The sequence below is a fragment of the Eschrichtius robustus genome, chromosome 21, assembly GCF_028021215.1.
Source record: "Eschrichtius robustus isolate mEscRob2 chromosome 21, mEscRob2.pri, whole genome shotgun sequence".
Taxonomy (NCBI): domain Eukaryota; kingdom Metazoa; phylum Chordata; class Mammalia; order Artiodactyla; family Eschrichtiidae; genus Eschrichtius; species Eschrichtius robustus.
In genome coordinates this window covers 26,471,747-26,493,273 of record NC_090844.1, presented here as the reverse complement: position 1 = coordinate 26,493,273, position 21,527 = coordinate 26,471,747, and the positions used below count along the sequence as shown (strand labels likewise).

Genomic DNA, 21,527 nt, shown 5'->3' with positions numbered 1-21,527 from the left:
TTCTCTAGTTGCGGGGAGCGGGGGCTACTCTTCATTGTGGTGCATGGGCTTCTCACTGCGGTGGCTTCTCTTGTTGTGGCACACGGGCTCTAGACACATGGGCTCAGTAGTTGTGGCACGCGGGCTCAGTAGTTGTGGCTCGCAGGCTCTAGAGCGCAGGCTCGGTAGTTGTGGCGCACGGGCTTAGTTGCTCTGCGGCATGTGGTATCTTCCCGGACCAAGGCTCAAACCCGTGTCCCCTGCATTGGCAGGCGGATTCTTAACCACTGCGCCACCAGGGAAGCCCTCTAGATGCTCTTAATGTTTATTTGCTTACTTTATTATTTATGACAGGAATGGTTCCACTTTATAGAGAAACGAATTCATTAAAAGGAAACTTGTTGAAAGAAAAAGGTTACTTTCAACTACCTTTGAAATCTAGAAAAATATGAGATGGCCCTACTTGGCTGTCACCCATCATTTCCTTGACTCCCATATACACATAACGTTTTATCTAAATTCTCTGAAGGTAAACAATTTTGTTAAATATTTAAATGTTTATTTTAGCTAGCATAGAAATTTCAGGTCAAACATAAACATAAATAGTGTGTGGAATTATTTTAATGTATTGAACACATACTGTATGAGGCTTTCGTGTGCTAAATATGTATATGCTTAGACAAATTTAAAATATGTGAAACATTATTTTTCTAATTTTAATAATTATGAGAATTTAAATTATTTTATCTGGTTTCTTATAACAAAGTTTTATTCATAAAATCTTTATTTTAAGCTGAGCGTCTTGGTCAGCAACAGGAACAATAAATATTACATCATTCTTATCAGGGAATGCATCCTGATTTCCAGTGACTTCCTTTATGACCTAATTTATAGGGCCACCTTACAGCAAAAACCAAAACACACACACACACACACACACACACACACACACACATACACATGCCACTGCAAAAAACACATGAGAAAGTAGAGACCACATTAATTGCCCATGCTTTACCAATTATTGATTCTGAAAATATATCAAGGCAGAAAACAGAACTTCTGAGGATGAAGATTTGCCTGGGCTCATTTTCACGATCCTTTTCGATGTTGGAGATTATATTCACAGAAAACTGAAAGAAGCACCCAAACCCTAACTGCTCCCGCATCTCACAGAAACCCTATTGGGATGATTACTGGGGACTGGAAAAGAGGGTGTAGTGACATTGGGCAATAGCTTTTTCAAAGATATAGGAGGATACATACATTCATGCATTTCCCACAGAACCAGCTGTCTGGTTGTGGTATTTCAGAGTGCCTGAAGGTGGTGTAGTTGAATGCCCTTCTCTCTGGAGTCTTGGAGGAGAAACAGAGTAAGCCGTCCTCCAGCATACTCTTCTCCTCCCAGAGAGGTGGTCAGTGGAGGTGGCTGGATGGCTTTGCTTGCATTTCAGAGAACTTGGTGCAATTCTCAAATGCAAATGTGCTCATTATTGAAAAGCAGAACATAACATACCATGAAAGTAAATTAAACGGTATTAGGCCAGCTGTTTTCATTTGTGTTTGTAAGATTTGTTACAGCTTATATATAGGGTATGCCTTAAAGTAAGCTACGTAAATGTTTCTTCACTTTTTCTCTTTCAGACAAATAAAAGCTGAAAGAAATAATTTGATCTCCTCAACTCTGATTATTTTTTATCTTACAATTGATAGTAGTTTAAATCATGGTATTTAGATGTAGAAAACACTCTTAGAATATTCAATGCATTTCCCCTTCCTCTATTCTGCTTCCTCCTCTCATAAACGTACAAACCTAGTGTATTAGTTATCTACTGCTGTTTAAACAATAGTGCCACAAACTTAGTGGCATAAAACAACAAACTTTTGTTATTTCACAGTCTCTGTGGGTTAGGATTCTGGTCGTGGCTTACCTGGGTTCTCTGGAAGGCTGCAATCAAAGTGTCAGTCAGGGCTGGGTTCTCATCTAGAGGCTTAACTGGGGACAGGTCTGCTTTCAAACTCACATGCTTGTTGGCAGATTCAGTTTCTTGAGGTTGTAGGACTGAGGGCTTCAGTTTCCTGCTGGCTGTAGGCTGTAGGTTGCCCTCAGCTCCTAGAGGCCACCCGCAGTTCCCTGTCCTGTGCTTCCCCCACATGGCTGCTTGCTTCCTCAAAGCCAGCAAGGGAGGGGGAGATGCCAAGACCAGTGCTACAGTCTCATGAGTGTAACCACATACATGTAATCACATACATCCTCTCACCTTTGTCATACTCTATTGGTTAGAGGCAAGTGACAAGTAACACCCACACTCGAGGGGAGGGGCTAACACAAGGGTGTGAATACCAGGAGGTGTGGATATCATGGGGCCATCTTGAATCTGTTCCTCACACCTAGTGAATCTGAGTGGGCCTATTCTCAGTGTCGTTTGCTTGATTTATGTAGGGGAAAGTCTTTCAGTATTGAAGAGACCAACCCAGGAGTTAATGTTAATTAAAGAACATTTATTGATACATGATCCTGTCCTCAAAGAGGCTTTAATAGGGGAGACAACATGGAATAATCAGGAATATAACTTTACAGAATTGGGGTAAACTTAAAAAAATTAGCTTTATTGAGGTATAATTGATGTACAATAAACTGCATATATTTAAAGTTTGCAGTTGAATTAGTTATTACATGTGCAAACACCTGTGAAACCATCACCTCAGTCAAGATGACAGACATTTCTATTCTCCCCTAAACGTTTCCTCATGTCTGTTTGTAATCTATCCCTTTTCCACCCGCTTCTTCAGGCAACCACTCATCTGCTTTTTGTCACTTTTGACAAAGAAGCCAAGGCAGTTTTCTAGAATTTTGTATAAATGGAATCATGTAGTGTGTATTCTTTTGTGTCTGGCTTCTTTCATCCTGCATGATAATGTTGACGTTTATCCACAATTCTGTGTGTATCAAGAGTCCATTTCTCTATATTGCTGAAGTTTGGATATACCAAAATTTGCTTATCCATGCACCTGTTTCCAGTTTTTGGCTATTACAAATAAAGCTGCTGTGAACATTCATGTACAGATCTTTGTATGGATATATGCTTTCACTTCTCTTCCGTAAATACCTAGGAGTGGATTGGCTAGGTCATATGGTAGATGTCCGTTTAACATTTTGAGAAACTACTAATTTATTTTCTAGAGTTTCTCCATCTTATATTCCTGCCAGCATTGTATGAGAGTTCATTCATTAACAGTTGGTGTGTGGTCAGTCTTCTAATTTTTGCCTTTCTAGTGGGTGTATAGTGTATCTCACTGTGGTTTAATTTACATTTTCTTAATAACTAATGATGTTGAATATCTTTTGATGGCTTATTTGCTGTCAATATCTTCTTTTGTGATATATCTCTTTAAGTCTTTTGCTCATTTTTTAAAAACTGAGTTGTTTGACTTGTTATTCTTGACTTGTAAGAATTCTTTATACACTGTGAATACAAGTCATTTGTCAATTATAAAATTAACAAATGTTTTCCTTCAGTCTGTGGGTTGTCTTTTCATTTTCTTAATAGTGTCTATAGGAGTGTAAAGTTTTTAATTTTGTTGAAGTCCAGCTCGTAAATTTTTTCTTTTATAGCTTGTGCTTTTTGTGGCTTGTTTAAAAAAATCTTTGTCTAACCCAAGGTCTCTAAGATTTGCTTCTGTTTTCTTCTAGAAGTTTTGCTGTTTTAACTTTTACATTTAGGTCTATGATCCACTTAGAGTTAATTTTTGTGTTGTGGTGTGATGTAAGAGTTGAGGTTTGTTTATTTGGATATCCAATTGTATCAGCCTCATTTGCTGGAAAGATTATTCTTTCCTGATTGAATTACCTTGGCTTCTTTTTTAAAAAATCAATTGGCCATATATGCATGGGTCAGTTTCTGTGCTGATCAGTATATCTATATTTGAGTACTGTTGCTTTATAATAAGTCTTGAAATGAGGTAGTGTTAATCTTCCGACTTTGTTCTTTTTCAAAATTATTTTCACTATTTTCGGTCTTTTGCTTTTCCACATAAATTTTAGATTCATTTTGTCAGTTTCTACAAAAATCCTTGATGGGATTTTCATTGGGATTTTGTTGAATCTATATGTCAATTTGGGGAGAATTGACAACAATATAGAGACGTTTAATCAATAAGCATGATATATTTGTTCATTTATTTAGGTCTTTCTAATTTCTTTAAACAGTGTTTTGTAGTTTCTGGTGTACAAGTTTTATAACTCTTTGGTCAAATTTATCCCTAAGAAGTTCACATTTTTGGATACCACAGTAAGTGGTATTTTTTTTAAAAAAAACTTTATTTTCCAATTGTTCGTTGCTAGTATATAGAAATAAAATTGATTTTGTATGTTTGACCTCGTATACTGCAACCTTGTTAAACTCACTGATTAGTTCTGGTATCTTTTTTTTTTTTTTTTTTTGAATTCCTAGGATTTTTCTATGTAAATGATCATGTCATTTACAAATAAAGACAATTTTACTCTTCCCCTGTCCCCCTCAATCTGTCTTTTATTTCTTCCTTTTTCCTCTACTGCACTGACTAGGCATACTCTATGATGGGATTTATGACGGGCCCATCATATCTGCCCCCCACATTTAATTTACCTTTCTGACCACTGACAAAAACAAGATAAATCATGGAAAACGGTGGGGGATGACCATTTACTTAACTTGACAGTAGACCCAACTGCAGCTGCCTTGCTGAATTTGGTATCTGTATAGCAGATCAGAGCTGTTCCAGTCAACTTTTTATGTTAATGCCCATCCACAAGCATCTCTATCTCATTTATAGTAGACTGTCATCATGTCTAAGTTTTAAAGAACCAGTCAACAAGCTATTAGGACCAGCTTCAGAACATTGCCAGAACATTGAGTTCCATGTCATAAGTGAGTCCCTCCAGGTCCATAATGCCCTGTTTAGCCTTATATTCCTCCCACCCTCAAGATACACTACCTCAAGATACACTCTTACACATGCCCCAATTCTTGCCTGTACATCCTAACCAGGTCCTTCAGGTCCTTTTGGCATATAAGCTATTTCCTCTCTGAGCAGGGACTCCTTTCTCACTTATGTGCTGAGTGCTGATGATGAACAGTTTACAGCCTTATTAATTTTATTGGTAATTTACTATTGGCAGTGGGACCTTATTGCCATCAGGTGAATAATACTCTCTAGGACCACTTCTGGTACCAACTATTTAAACACAGAAAATGGAAATGGAAGCAGAGACATTTGTGCTTTGGTTTGACTGGGGGTACAGTCCTAGAAAGGGGGAGTGAGGAACGGGTGAGTGAAGCAGTGAAGGAACGAGAGCCAGTTTGAGAATGTACTGAACTGAGTGCCTCTAAGTGGGATGCATTGGTTAATCCTTGGGGCCCCACCCCGAGAAGCATTTACTGTATCTCAGGACCATTCCTTTAAGGTAAAGAAGGGGAGAGAATTTATCCATTGCTCCAGTTTCCCTTTGATCAAAAGTTTGCCCCACTGGGCTTAGCTCCTCCTCACTTTCAGGTTGTACATGTGTGATATGGGTGCTGAGAAGAGTTTCACAATGATTTCAATGGTTAAATCTCAGGAAAGGAAGTTGAGTCACATGGGAGGAGGTGAGGTGCCCAGTTGGTTAGAGCCCTACACAGCTGGAACAAGAGACAGGTGAGGATAAGAGGTTCAGGTACAGAAGAGGTGTCAGCTAGAGTACAGCGTCCTTACCCTCATCTGTGTCCACTCTCCCCCAGTCTAGAGACCCACTGTTCAACTTTCATTGGAGGATACACCTCTGATTTTTCTGGGGTGGGGAACACCCGTTTCCTGTTTGTGCAGAGTGATGATCTGGGGTTTTAATTGCTTCTTACCAAAAATGACAAGCAGCTCTCTGGTTTTAGTCCCATCTTTTTACCCGTTTTCAGAGATTCTTTATGCCACCAAATTCCTAATATCTTGAGAACTCTGCATTGTAGACTGAGTTGCTTTACTGCTTTCCCACTGCTTTTTAGAACTCAGCTTTCTCAGGTCAACTAAGTCATTTGCCACCAAATGGCAACTTCCAAAAATTTGTTGCTGTTGTCTCCATTATTTTGTTTGTCCTTGTGAATTTATGCCTTAATAAAAAACTCCTTCCTGTCATTTTAGTGATGGTACTAAATCATCACCAGGAGTAATAATCCTAAGTTATCAAATGAACAGCTGTCAGGAGAGAAAGAGCTGCTTTGCATTTTTTTCTTTGAACACACTTTTATCTAATACCTACTGAGTATAAGACCTATTCTTCCTGTATCATAAATGTCAGCTCTTAAAACTCATCCAATAGACATACCTCAGGTCAAAATTTTTCTTCTTAAAGATTAAATATGTTGTAAATAACTTGGATGATCTTTTGAAGTTAGAATTATAAACAAGGTATGAAAATGGAGAGGATTTCTAAGAAAAAGGAAATATGCAGTATGCCATGCTTCTAAAGGACAAGACAATTTAGAGATTTCCTATTTGTGTTTAAAATAAACAAAGCATAAATGGTGGTGTGGGAAGATGGAGAGTTAGCATCTCCTCACAACTAGGGCGCCTGCCGGCTGCTGGTGGGAGACTCTGATGCCCAGGGAGATGGGAGGAACCCCAAAATGAACTGGTAGGACACAGGGGGACTGAGGGGCTAGGAGAAGTGGAGGCCAGACAGTATCAGTGCCCTTGAGGCCGGGGAGATCAGGAGAGGCAGGCAGGAGGGACTCTCCGGGAAGAGCGAGAGAGGAGCGGAGGGCGCTCGCCTGGCCCACTTGGGCTGGGGAGCCTGCTGAGCTCCCAAGCTGGGACCACCCCCCTTCAAAGCCCCATCCAGGCCTCATGGGTCCTGGGGGCATAGGAGGGAGGCCAGGGAGATCAGGAGAGGCAGGCGGGAGGAGCCATCTGGGAGGAACTGGAGAGGATCGGAGGGCGATTGCCCCACCCACTTGAGCCGAGGAAGCTTGCTTGGCTCCCAGGTGAGGTCCCCCGCCCTCTGAGACCAGGGGTGGGGAGCACACCTGGGCCCCTTCTGTTCCTTGAGCCTAAGCCCTACCCCCCACAGCCCCCAGGGCCTTTTCCAGCCCTGTGAGTCCAGAGCATAGGCCCCGCCCACTGCCCAAACCTCACCCTTGCTTATGCCCTGCCCTCCACAGCCAAGGCCTTTCTCCCCGCGTTTTTTTGTTTTTTTCTTTTCTCTCCTCCTCTTTTTTACTATTGTGGTAGTGATGTACCTTCCGGTTGTTGATTCATCTATATTTTTATTTTTATATTCTTCCTAACATACCTGTAAGTTTCCTAGTCTAATTTTATTTTTTACTTTGTTATTTTATTTATTTATTTATTTATTTATCATTTTGCTGCCCCAGATGGCTTGCGGGACCTTGGTTCATGAGCCTGGGGTCGGGCTGAAGCTCCTGCGGTGGGAGCTCCGAGTCCGAACCACTGGACTAACAGAGAACCTCAGACCCCAGGGAATATTCATCAGAGTGAGGTCTCATGGAGTTCCTCATCTCAGCGCCAAGACCCAGCTCTACCTAATAACCTACAAACTCCAGTGTTGGAAGCCTCAGGCCAAAGAACCAGTAAGACAGGAACACAATCCCACTCATTAAAAAAAAAGAAAAAAGAATGAGGTGGCAAAAAATTATGTCACAGATGAAGGAGCAAGGTAAAAACCTACAAGACCAAATAAATGAAGAGGAAATAGGCAATCTACCTGAAAAAGAATTCAGAGTAATGATAGTAAAGAAGATCCAGAATCTTGGAAATAGAATGGAGGCACGGATTGAGAAAATTAAAAAAAATGTTTAACAAAGATCTAGAAGAACTAAAGAACAAACAAACAGAGATGAACAACACAATAACTGAAATGAAAAATACACTAGAAGGAATCAATAACAGAATAACTGAGGAAGAACAAATAAGTGAGCTGGAAGACAAAATGGTGGAAATAACTGCCGAGGAGCAGAATAAAGAAAAAAGAATGAAAAGAATTGAAAACAATCTCAGAGACCTCTGGGACAACATTAAACTCACCAACGTTCGAATTATAGGGGTCCCAGAAGAAGAAGAGAAAAAGAGAGAGCTGAGAAAATATTTGAAGAGATTATAGTTGAAAACTTCCCTAACATGGGAAAGGAAATAATCACCCAAGTCCAGGAAGAGCAGAGAGTCCCATAAAGAATAAACCCAAGGAAAAACACACCAAGACACATATTAATCAAACTAACAAAAATTAAATTCAAAGAAAAAATATTGAAAGCAACAAGGGAAAAACAAAAAATAACATACAAAGGAATCCCCATAAGGTTAACAGCTGATTTTTCAGCAGAAACTCTGCGGGCCAGAAGGGAGTGGCAGGACATATTTAAAGTGATGAAAGAGAAAAACCTACAACCAAGATTACTCTACCCAGCAAGGATCTCATTCAGATTCGTTGGAGAAGTCAAAAGCTTTTCAGACAAGCAAAAGCTAAGAGAATTCAGCACCACAAAACCAGCTTTACAACAAATGCTAAAGAAACTTCTCTCAGTGGGAAACACAAGAGAAGAAAAAGACCCACAAAAACAAACCCAAAACAATTAAGAAAATGGTAATAGGAACATACGTATCGATAATCACCTTGAATGTAAATGGATTAAATGCCCCAACAAAAAGACACAGACTGGCTGAATGGATACAAAAACAAGACCCATATATATGCTGTCTACAGGAGACCCACTTCAGACCTAGGGACACATACAGACTGAAAATGAAGGGATGGAAAAAGATATTCCATGCAAATGGAAATCAGAAGAGAACTGGAGTAGCAATACTCATAGCAGATAAAATAGACTTTAAAATAAAGACTGTTACAAGAGATAAGGAGGGACACTACATAATGATCAAAAGATCAATCCAAGAAGAAGCTATAACAATTATAAATGTTTATGCACACAACATAAGAGCACCTCAATACATGCTAACAACCATGAAAGGAGAAATCTACAGTAACATAATAATAGTAGGGGACTTTAACACCCCACTTACACCAATGAACAGATCATCCAAACAGAAAATAAATAAGGAAACAAAAGCTTCAAGTGACACAATAGAGCAGATAGATCTAATTGATATTTATAGAACATTCCACACAAAAGTGGCAGAATACACTTTCTTCTCAAGTGGACATGGAACATTCTCCAGGATAGATCACATCTTGGGTCACAAATCAAGCCTCAGAAAATTTAAGAAAATTGAAATTGTATCAAGCATCTTTTTTGACCACAATGCTATGAGATTGGAAATCAATTACAGGAAAAAAACTGTAAAAAACACAAATACATGGAGGCTAAACAGTGCACTACTAAATAACTAAGAGATCACTGAAGAAATCAAAGAAGAAGTAAAAAAATACTTAGAAACAAATGATAATGAAAACACGATGACCCAAAACCTATGGGACACAGCAAAAGCAGTTCTAAGAGGGCAGTTTATAGCAATACAATCTCACATCAAGAAACAAGAAAAACCTCAAATAAACAATCAAACCCTACACTTAAAACAATTAGAGAAAGAAGAACAAAGAAAACCCAAAGTCAGTAGAAGGAAAGAAATCATAAAAGATTAGAGCAGAAATAAGTGAAATAGAAATGAAGAAAACAATAGCAAAGATCAATAAAACTAAAAGCTGGTTCTTTGAGAAGATAAACAAAATTGATAAGCCCTTAGCCAGACTCATCAAGAAAAAAAGGGAGAGGATGCAAATCAATAAAATTAGAAATGAAAAAGGAGAAATCACAACTGACACTGCAGAAATACAGAGGGTTATAAGAGACTACTACAAACACCTATATGCCAATAAAATGGAAAACCACGAAGAAATGGACAAAGTCTTGGAAAGGTACAATTTTCCAAGACTGAACCAGGATGAATTAGAAGATATAAACAGACCTATCACAAGTAATGACATTGAAACCGTAATGAAAACTCTTGCAACAAACAAAAGTCTAGGACCAGATAGCTTCACAGGTGAATTCTATCAAACATTTAGAGAAGAGCTAACACCAATTCTTCTCAAACTCTTCCAAAAAATTGCAGAGGGAGAAACACTCCCAAATTCATTCTACGAAGCCACCATCACCCTGATACCAAAACCAGACAAAGATATCACAAAAAAAGAAAATTATAGACCAGTATCACTGATGAACATAGATGCAAAAGTCTTGAAAAAAATACTAGCAAACAGAATCCAACAGCACATTAAAAGGATCATACAAAATGATCAAGTGGGGCTTATCCCAGTGATACAAGGATTCTTCAGTATACGCAAATCAATGTGATACACCATATTACCAAATTAAGGATAAAAACCATATGATCATCTCAGTAGATGCAGAAAAAGCTTTTGACAAAATTCAACACCCACTTATGATAAAAACTCTCCAGAAAATGGGCATAGAGGGGACCTACCTCAACATAATAAAGGCCGTATATGACAAACCCACCGCAAGCATCATACTCAGTGGTGAAAAACTGAAAGCATTTCCTCTAAGATCAGGAACAAGACAAAGCTGTCCACTCTCACCACTCTTATTCAACATAGATTTGGAAGTCCTAGCCACAGCAATCAGAGAAGAAAAAGAAATAAAAGGAATACACATTGGAAAAGAAGAAGTAAAACTGTCACTGTTTGCTGATGACATGATACTATACATAGAAAATCCTAAAGATGCCACCAGAAAACTACTAGAACTAATCAGTGAATTTGGTAAGGTTGCAGGATACAGAATTAATGCACAGAAATCTCTGGCATTCCTATACACCAACAATGAAAAATCAGAAAGAGAAATTAAGGAAACACCTCCATTCACCATTGCAACAAAAATAATAAAATACCTAGGAATAATCCTGTCTAAGGAGGCAAAAGACTTGTACTCAGAAAGCTGTAAAACATTGATGAAAGAAATCAAAGATGACATAAACAGATGGAGAGATATACCATGTTCTTGGATTGGAAGAATCAATATTGTGAAAATGACTATAGTACCCAAAGCTATCTACAGATTCAGTGCAATCCCTATCAAACTACCAATGACATTCTTCACAGAATTAGAACAAAAAATTTTACAATTTGTATGGAAACACACAAGACCCCGAACAGCCAAAGTAATCTTGAGAAAGAAAAACGGAGTTGGAGGAATCAGGCTCCCTGACTTCAAACTATACCACAAAGTTACAGTAATCAAGACAGTATGGTACTGACACAGAAACAGAAATATAGATCAATGGTACAGAATAGAATGCCCAGAGTTAAACCCACGCACATATGGGCACCTAATTTATGACAAAGGAGGCAAGAACATACAATGGAGAAAAGACAGCCTCTTCAATAAGTGGTGCTGGGAAAACTGGAGAGCTACATGTCAAAGAATGAAATTAGAACACTGCCTAACACCATACACAAAACACAAAAATAAACCCCAAATGGATTAAAGACTCAAGGCCCGAACACTATAAAACTCTTAGAGGAAAACATAGGAAAAACACTCTTTGACGTAAACCACAGCAAAATCTTTTTTGACCCACCTCCTAGAGTAATGGAAATGAAAAGAAAAATAAACAAATGGGACTTAATTAAACTTAAAAGCTTTTGCACAACAAAGGAAACCATAAACAAGACAAAAAGACAACGCTCAGAATGGGAGAAAATATTTGCAAATGAAACAACAGACAAAGGATTAATCTCCAAAATATACAAGCAGCTCATGCAGCTCAATATCAAAAAAACAAGCAATCCAGTTAAAAAATGGGCAGAAGACCTAAATAGACATTTCACCAAGGAAGACATACAGATGGCCAAGAGGCACATGAAAAGGTGCTTAACATCACTAATTATTAGAGAAATGCAAATCAAAACTACAATGAGGTATCATCTCTTGCCAGTCAGAATGGCCATTATCAAAAAATCTAGAAACAATAAATGCTGGAAAGGGTGTGGTGAAAAGGGCACCCTCTTGCACTGTTGGTGGGAATGTAAATTGATACAGCCACTATGGAGAACAGTATGGAGGTTCCTTAAAAAACTGAAAATAGAACTACCATATGACCCAGCAATCCCACTACTGGGCATATACCCTGAGAAAACCATAGTTCAAAAAGAGACATGTACTACAATGTTCATTGCAGCACTATTTACAATAGCCAGGACATGGAAGCAACCTAAATGTCCATCGACAGATGAATGGATAAAGAAGATGTGGCACATATATGCAATGGAATATTATTCAGCCATAAAAAGAAATGGAATTGAGTTACTTGTAGTGAGGTGGATGGACCTAGAGTCTGTCATACAGAGTGAAATAAGTCAGAAAGAGAAAAACAAATACCGTATGCTAACGCATATATGTAATCTTAAAAAAAAAATTGGTACTTTTGAACCCAGTTGCAGGGCAGGGATAAAGAGGTAGACATAGAAAATGGACTTGAGGACATGGGGTGGGAGGAGGAAGCTGGGGTGAAGTGAGAGTAGCATGGACATACATACACTACAGAATGTAAAGTAGTTGACTGGTGAGAAGCAGCAGCATAGTACAGGGAGATCAGCTCGGTGCTTTGCGGTGACCTAGAGGGGTGGGATAGGGAGGATGGGAGGGAGGCTCAAGTGGGAGGGGATACGGGGACATGTGTATGCATATAGCTAATTCACTCTGTTGTACAACAGAAACTAACACAGTATTGTGAAGCAATTATACTCCAATAAAGATCTGTTAAAAAAAATAAAATAAACAAAGCAGACAGTCTGTCTTTAGGTTAATAGAATTTACTTTCTAACCAAAGGTGTGTAGTAATTTCTCATTTTAAAAAATATTTTAAATTGAAGATGTGAGGGAACAATTCCAAGTGTGCGATTACCAGTTGCCTCATGTTTTCTCCATGTAAACCATCCATTTCATTATTTTGATTTTTCTTCTCTTACCTTATTGAAGTGGTGGTCTTAGAATCATAGAATGTCAGGGTTAAAAGTAGCTCAGAGATCACCTAATTCAGTATCTCTTAAGCTGCTGAATCCTACCATTTCCATTTGACTCTTATTTATACTACATCTCTCTGCTGAAATTCCTCTTATATTCATGCCGGTTGTCTACCTTTTCCACTGTGTTCTTTGACATATTAATGGTAGTTATTTTAAAGTTCCTGCCTGATTGTTCCAACATCTGAGTCATCCTTGAGTCTGGTTCTGTTGATTGCTTTCTCTTTTGACAGTGTTGTTGTTGTTTAATATGTCTCATGATTTTTGATTGATTGCTGGACATCATGTACGGAAGTACAGAGACTGAGGGAAATAACATTTATTCTCGGAAATGGGCATGCCTCTTTTTCTGTCAGGCTGTTAGTGTTTGTGGGATTGAGTCGGTCTAGTCAGGAATTGAGCTAAATTTGGGTTTGTGTTGCTACTGTTACCTTTAGTGCTCCACAACTTCAAATTATTCCAGTATTGATAATTATAATAATAAATAATTAAATATTATTATTGATAATTATAATAATTACCTGTGCTTGCAGTGGGACCTGGGACGAAATAGTTTTTCTCAGCATTTCTCCCCTACTCTCAGCTCTTGGTAGTTCCCGCATTGCTGGGTCACAGAGGAGGTCTCCATGCTCTTGCTCCTCCATCGGCAGTAAATTGCTGTTGCCTGTTACTGAGTGGTAGGCTCATGGTGTGGGCAGGGTGCGTTCTTTGTTATCTTGGCAGCCTCAGGCTTAGACAGGCTTTGCATTCCTGGACCTCAGGAGTGAAGGTTTCTCGTTGTTCTTGCCTCTCCTTCATATGGCAGCCAAACCTTGCCTTTTATCTAGGGTTGGTTTGGATGGGAAAGAATTTTGTGTCCCTCTCAGGGGTAGGAGACCTTTGGTATAACAGTAGGATCCTAGGCCTAAAGTAGTTTCCAGCCTCCCTCAAACCATGAGACAGATGAATTTTGTGTGGGGGAAGAGTAGATTTTCCCCTTGCTCCTGCTTCCTCAGTGTCTTAAGGCTTTTTCTCTTTGTGAGGGAAGAATCTGGGTAGATGGAAGGGGCTTCCTGAATGTCTCCCTCCCTGCACTGGGCCAAGGAGGGGGCCTGTTTCCAGGGTCCTGCGCTGCCCCCAGTCTTATTCCTGGGCATCTGATGGAGGTCCATGGAAAAGAGCTTTTGAGTGAGTTTGAGCTCTTTTTTGGTGCAAACTCCCAGCTATTCCAAACTAACATGGTAGCCCATACCTTTAAGGATTTGTTAAAATTTTAGTTGATTTCTTGTTACCTACTTGTGTGGTAGCCGCCTTATTCTCCTGTGTTCTGCCAAAGGTGAAATAGATCCTGTATCCATCTTTCCTTGGAGGGGCATATCACTCTTTGGGATTTAGTTTACTTGGTTGTTGTGATCTCGGTTCCCTGATGAACTCAAGGAAAGTTATGAATTTGTAGATTATCTGACTTTTTCCTTATTGTTAAAATAGGAGCCATATTCTCCTTGAAGGCAAAATACTTATTAATTGTACTTTAGGAGCAGCTTGTTTTTCTGCCCAGGACCTCTGCTGGAAAGGCAATTTAGGATGCTGAAAGCTAGTCACTTCTAAATATGTCATAACTATTTCATCAGACACACTTCCTTCAGGTCACACTGTGAAATATTTCTGGAAGAACACTAGAGTTAAAAGAGTCCATTTCACAAGATTCTTTTCTCTATGATGTCACCTCAGATGGAACTTTATCCTACACTGTTGGAAGAACTTTGAGTGGGCAGGCAAGGAAAGAGAGTATTACTACTGACTTTCTCATGTAGAAAGCTATGCAAGGTCAGGGTTGGGAAGGCCATTGAAGTTATGTGGTCGGTACAGCTTCCAGCTGACTGGTGATTCAAATATAATGAACAAGTCATCCCACTAATTTATGTTGGAACATTCCCAGTGCTGGCAATTTCATTATTTTTTAGGGTAGCAAATTTTATCTTTTGTTAGTTTTGACGGTTATATTTGTCTTTATATTGAACCCAGACTTCCCCTTCTATAGTTCATTCTTAGCTACCTGCTCTGACTCTAGTTCAGTGAGATGCAGCCTTGCGTCTGTACCCATCAGTCAATAAAGGTGAGCAATGGCCTTTCCAGAGCTGTTTTGTAGTAATCGCTTGGGGTCCTCCTTATTTGATTGCTGTCTTGCTCCAAATACAGTCTCCACCCAACCATGAACTCTGGATATAGTAACCCCAGTTTTGAGTCTGCTTCTGATCCTTTGAACTTTCAGTTGGTGTTTAGACTTCCCAAATTGTAAGTCTTAGCATTTCCTAATGGTTTGCTATTTGGGTTTGTGTTCTGGTTTTCTGTGCTCAATTTTGTCTTGGTAAAGAATCCTTACTCTAGTTTCAGGCTCTTGGAAGCCAAGCTCTATGACCATCTGTCAGTAGTGCTCAAGAGAAGGGAGGATTTAGGCAACTCTACCCTTCATGCTCTACCGAACAAGTTAGTTCACTCTTCCACCTGTAGTCCCTTTATTTATTTATTTATTTACAGGAACATATACACCCACACATTTTTTTAAAATATATTTATTTATTTTTTAAAAAAAATTTTTGGCTGCATCGGGTCTTAGTTGCGGCACGTGGGATCTCTCTTTTTTTTCCACATTAACTTATTTTATTTATTTAAAGTTTGATTTGGTGGATCTATGCTTTTATTTATTTCCCTATTATTACCCTTGGGCCTGTGGTGCCTAGTTACACACACACTTGTTACACAAGTAACACACCATTATATAAGAGGGGCTTCTCCGGGGTTAGGATACCTATCATAAACTCCCAGAAAGCTCTTTCAGAAGACACATGTTCACCTCTCAGTTTACCACATGTGGAAAGATAGCAAGATTCGCGGTTTAATTTTAAGATGTTCTCCCAGCTAACTCAGATTCTCACTTGTGTATGTAGGAACATTTATTTTATCTGCCTAGCACTCTTCCTGTCTTCTGGGACAGAACTGCCCCTTCTCTTCGGATTCTGCTTCTGCCTTACTCTTCTAGACATGTAATTAGAAAGGGAGGTGTCATCATGTGTGGCCTTGCCTCCCTGGTCACCACAATTGGTCAGGAGGCAGGTACCTGTCTCCTCCTGGCTTCAGTGATTTGGTCAAGGAATCGGTGTGTAACTCAAGGTGGTACGTGGGATCTTCATTGTGGCATGTGGGATCCTCTGCTGCGGCGTGCAGGCTTTCTAGTTGTGGCCCACGTGCTCAGTAGTTGCCATGCACCAGCTTAGTTACCCTGCGGCATGTGGGATCTTCGTTCCCCAATCAGGGATGGAACCCACGTCCCCTGCGTTGGAAGGTGGATTCTTAACCACTGGACCACCAGGGAAGTCCCCTATAGTCCCTATAGATGTTTCAAAACAAGCTTTATGTTCACTCAAAGTCATCTCTTTTTCAGGCTAAACACCCGTAGTGTCTTCTCATATGTTTTCTATTGGAGTTTTAAGGAAAGAGAATATGCTCATCCAACCGTAGGTAGGCACCTACATTGTTATATTTCAGATTGGTTTTTCTGCTCTGCTTTCTAAATTTAGTATGTATGAAGAGTCTAATCATTACAAACCTGACACATTATAAACCCTACTATCTTTTTTTTTTTCACATCTTTATTGGAGCATAAATGCTTTACAATGTTGTGTTAGTTTCTGTTGTACAACAAAGTGAATCAGCTATATGTATACATATATCCCCATATCCCCTCCCACTTGCGCCTCCCTCCCACCCTCCCGATCCCATCCCTCTAGGTGGTCACAAAGCACCGAGCTGATCTCCCTGTGCTATGCGGCTGCTTCCCACTAGCCATCCATTTTACATTTGGTAGTGTATATATGTCCATGCCACTCTCTCACTTCACCCCAGCTTTTTTTTTTTAAATAAATTTATTTATTTATTTTTGGCTGTGTTGGGCCTTCATTGCTGTGTGCAGGCTTTCTCTAGTTGCGGTGAGCAGGGGCTACTCTTCGTTGCAGTGCGCAGGCTTCTCATTGTCATGGCTTATCTTGTTGTGGAGCACGGGCTCTAGGCGTGCAGGCTTCAGTAGTTGTGGCACATGGGCTCAGTAGTTGTGGCTTGCAGGCTCTAGAGCTCAGGCTCAGTAGTTGTGGCGCACGGGCTTAGTTGCTCTGTGGCATGTGGGATCTTCCCGGGCCAGGGCTCGAACCTGTGTCCCCTGCGTTGGCAGGCAGATTCTTAACCACTGCACCACCAGGGAAGCCCTTCATCCCAGCTTAACCCTTCCCCCTCTGTGCTCTCAAGTCCATTCTCTACATCTGCATCTTTATTCCTGCCCTGCCACTTGGTTCACCAGTACCACTTTTTAAAATTCCATATATATGCGTTAGCATATGGTATTTGTTTTTCTCTTTCTGACTTACTTCACTCTGTATGACAGACTCTAGGTCCATCCACCTTACTACAAATAACTCAATTTTGTTCCTTTTTATGGCTGAGTAATATTCCATTGTATATATATGTGCCACATCTTCTTTATCCATTCACCTGTCGATGGACACTTAGGTTGCTTCCATGTCCTGGCTATTGTAAATAGTGCTGCAGTGAACATTGTGGTACATGACTCTTTTTGAATTATGGTTTTCTCAGGGTATATGCCCAGTAGCGGGATTGCTGGGTCGTATGGTAGTTCTGTTTTTAGTTTTTTAAGGAACCTCCATACTGTTCTCTATAGTGGTTGTATCAATTTACATTCCCACCAGCAGTGCAGGAGGGTTCCCTTTTCACCACACCCTTTCCAGCATTTATTGTTTGTAGATTTTTTGATAATGGCCATACTGACTGGTGTGAGGTGATACCTCATTGTAGTTTTGATTTGCATTTCTCTAATGATTAGTGATGTTAAGCATTTTTTCATGTATTTGTTGGCCATCTGTATGTCTTCTTTGGAGAAATGTCTACTTAGGTCTTCTGCCCATTTTTGGATTGGGTTGTTTGTTTTTGTGATATTGAGCTGCATGAGCTGCTTGTATATTTTGGAGCTTAATCCTTTGTCAGTTGTTTCGTTTGCAAGTATTTTCTCCCATTATGAAGGTTGTCTTTTCATCTTGTTTATGGTTTCCTATGCTGTGCAGAAGCTTTTAAGTTTCATTAGGTCCCATTTGTTTATTTTGTTTTTATTTCCATGTGTCCTGAAGTCTGAAGTGGGTCTCTTGTAGACAGCATATATATATGGGTCTTGTTTTTGTATCCATTCAACCAGTCTTTGTCTTTTGGTTGGAGCATTTAATCCATTTACATTCAAGGTGGTTATCGATATGTATGTTCCTATTACCATTTTCTTAACTGATTTGGGTTTGTTTTTGTCTGTCTTTTTCTTTTGTGTTTCCCACTTAGAGAAGTTCCTTTAGCATTTGTTGTAAAGCTGGTTTTGTGGTGCTGAATTCTTATAGTTTTTGCTTGTCTGTAAAGCTTTTGATTTCTCCATCGAATCTGAACGAGATCCTTGTTGGGTAGAGTAATCTTGGTGGTAGGTTTTTCCTTTTCATCACTTTAAATATGTCCTGCCGCTCTCTTCTGGCTTGCAGAGTTTCTGCTGAAAGATCAGCTGTTAACCTTACGGGGATTCCTTTGTATGTTATGTTTTGACTTTCCCTTGCTGCTTTTAGTATTTTTTCTTTGAATTTAATTTTTGTTAGTTTGATTAATAAATATGTGTCTTGGTGTGTTTTTCCTAGGGTTTATCCTGTATGGGACTCTCTGTGCTTCCTGGACTTGGGTGACTATTTCCTTTCCCATGTTAAGGACGTTTTCAACTGTAATCTCTTCAAATATTTTCTCAGACACTTTCTTTTTCTCTTCTTCTTCTGGGACCCCTATAATTCAAATGTTGGTGCGTTTACTATTGTCCCAGAGGTCTCTGAGACTGCCCTCAATTCTTTTCATCCATTCTTTTTTCTTTATTCTGCTCCTTGGCAGTTATTTCCACCTTTTTATCTTCCAGCTCACTTATCTGTTCTTCTGCCTCATTTATCCTGTTATTGATTCCTTTAGAGTGTTTTTAATTTCAGTTATTGTGTTGTTCATCACTGTTTGTTTGCTCTTTTGTTCTTCTAGATCCTTGTTAAATGTTTCTTGTATTTTCTCCATTCTGTTTCTGAGATTTTGGATCATCTTTACTATCATTACTCTGAATTCTTTTTCAGGTAGGTTGCCTATTTCATCTTCATTTATATGGTCTTTTAGGTTTTTACCTTGCTTCTTCATCTGTAACATATTTTTTTGTCGTATCTTTTTTTTTTGATGGGTGGGGCTGTATTCCTGTCTTGCTGGTTGTTTGGCCTGAGGCATCCAGCACTGGAGTTTGCAGGCAGTTGGATAGAGCCGGGTCTTGGTGCCGACATGAGCACCTCCGGGAGGCCTCACTCCGGTTAATATTCCCTGGGATCTGAGGTTCTCTGTTAGTCCAGTGCTTTGGACTCAGAGCTCCCACCACAGGAGCTCGGGCCCGACCTCTGGCATGGGAGCCAAGATCCCTCAAGCTGCATGGTGCAGCAAAAAAAAAAAAAAAGAGCAGTATAATAACAAAGAATAAAAAACAAAATAAAATTAAAAAGATAAAATATATATTAAGAATAATAAGAATATAATTTAAACAACCGCAACAAGGTAAAACAAAACCACAACAGAAAAAAAAAAAGGGGGAACAAGCCAAAAGGAGCAGAACGATAACAAAGTATAAAAAATAAAATAAAATTAGAAAAATAAAAGATTTATTAGAAAACATAAAAATATAAATGAATCAACAGCAAGGTAAAACAGAACCCCAATCTAAAAGAGGAAAAGAGAAAAAAAAAAAAGTCTTGGCTTTGGGGGGCGGAGTTTAGGCCGGGGTGGAACTTCGGCAGGGGCGGGGTTTAGGGTGGGGCGGGACCTAGTCTGGGGTGGTGACATTTGAGCATGGGGCAGGGCCTGGGCTCAGGACCCATGCAACTGGAAAAGGCATTGGGGGCAGGGCCTAGGCGGGGCAACGTTCAAGCATAGGGTGGGGCCCCTGCTTAGGACCTGTGCGGAAGGGGAGACGCTGCAGATCCAAAGTGGGACCTCGGAAGTGTGGAGTTCTGGAGTTTGGAGGTAAGGCCCTGGGTGGGGGGTAGGGGTGGGTCTTGGGCTCTGCAGGCAGCAAGGAGGCTGTGTGGGCAGAGGATTAGGCCTGGCAGCCCAAGAGGCTCCCCGGTGCCTAAGTGGACAGGGAAAGCGCTGGCCATGTTCCCTTCTGTTCCTCCGCGCCACACCTCAAGGGTCTCCGCCAGCATCTCCCCTGTCCCCACTGGACCCCTAACTGTGGGTGGATCCCGCTGGGTGTAGGAACTCCTCCCCTCCCCCAGCCGCCCCCCAGGGGTGCCAGGTCCCCGAGGTCTGGCCTTTACTTTTGCTCCCCCTTCCCTCCCTCCCACTCCCTCAGGACCCGCGTGGCTGGAGGAGGCCTCGTTGGGCAGAAGATCAGGCCCAGGATCTCAGCAGGCTCCTGGGGGCCCAAGTGGGCGGGGGAGACCTGTCCATGCTCCCTTTTGATCCTCTGCCCTCCCAATGGTCCTACAATTTACCCCTTCAGGTGTGGGACTCCTTCCCCTCCCCCAGCCACCCCTCAGGGACTCCAGTCCCGTCCCACCTCCACTTCTGCTCTCCTCCCCCCTCATTCCCTCCAACACTCCATGTACTACCCGGTCGCTGGGGGTTCCTTCCGTCCCCTTAGGTGTCCGTGGTCACCCACTGGTGCCTGGTAGGCGCCCTGGTTGTGGGAGGATGTGAATTCTGCGTCCTCCTTGTCTGCAATCTTGACTCCACCCCCGAAACCCTACTATCTTCACATTAAAAAAAAATTATTTTTAGAAAAAGATGTACATGTGCATAGGTTAAAGTATCAAATAGTTCTGCGAAGTTAGTTTAAAAAAAAAGTCTTCTACTTCTTTTCCCTTTTCTCCTTCCCTAGAAGCAGCCACTTATCACCATAGTTAGCTAATTATTTTGGTTCTTACTCAATGTTTCTAAATAACATGCTCTTATACACTAATTTTTTGATATTCAGTGTTTCTCTGGTTATGGATACGAGCAATGTAGTATACTATGATTTGTTTCCCTTTGTACGGCTTTTGGTTTCCTTCTAGTTAATACTTGTCTTATTTCTTACTTGTTTATTTTAAAATTTTAATCACTAATTCAATCCTTGTTGATTGTTGAAATCTCCTTTGAAGACATTCAGCTATACCAGGCATCCAGTTCATTTCATCTTGCTGAGTAAATCTCTCCTGGAGCCTTCTGACATACGTCAATACGTCTGGTGCCCTCTACACTGTGTAGAACATCAGCCTGAGATCTCCTTTCCCCAGCATTTTGGGAATCTCCTTGTCTTTTTCTGTTGTGTTGACACCTCTGTTTCCTGTATATTTTCTTCCTTTTTTCTTAGCTTTCCCTCTTTTGTGGGTTGATTGTATCCTCATATAGCTTCCTGGTATATGGGGGTTGTCTGAAATGTCTTCATTTT

The 21,527-nt window shown here is 40.3% G+C and overlaps 1 protein-coding gene across 3 annotated transcripts in view; it reads left to right on the top strand.

The window, feature by feature from the left end:
• FUT10 (fucosyltransferase 10) overlaps nt 1–21,527 on the top strand; it is a 103,793-nt gene that overhangs the window by 50,204 nt on the left and 32,062 nt on the right. The gene's annotated exons all lie outside the window — the stretch shown is intronic.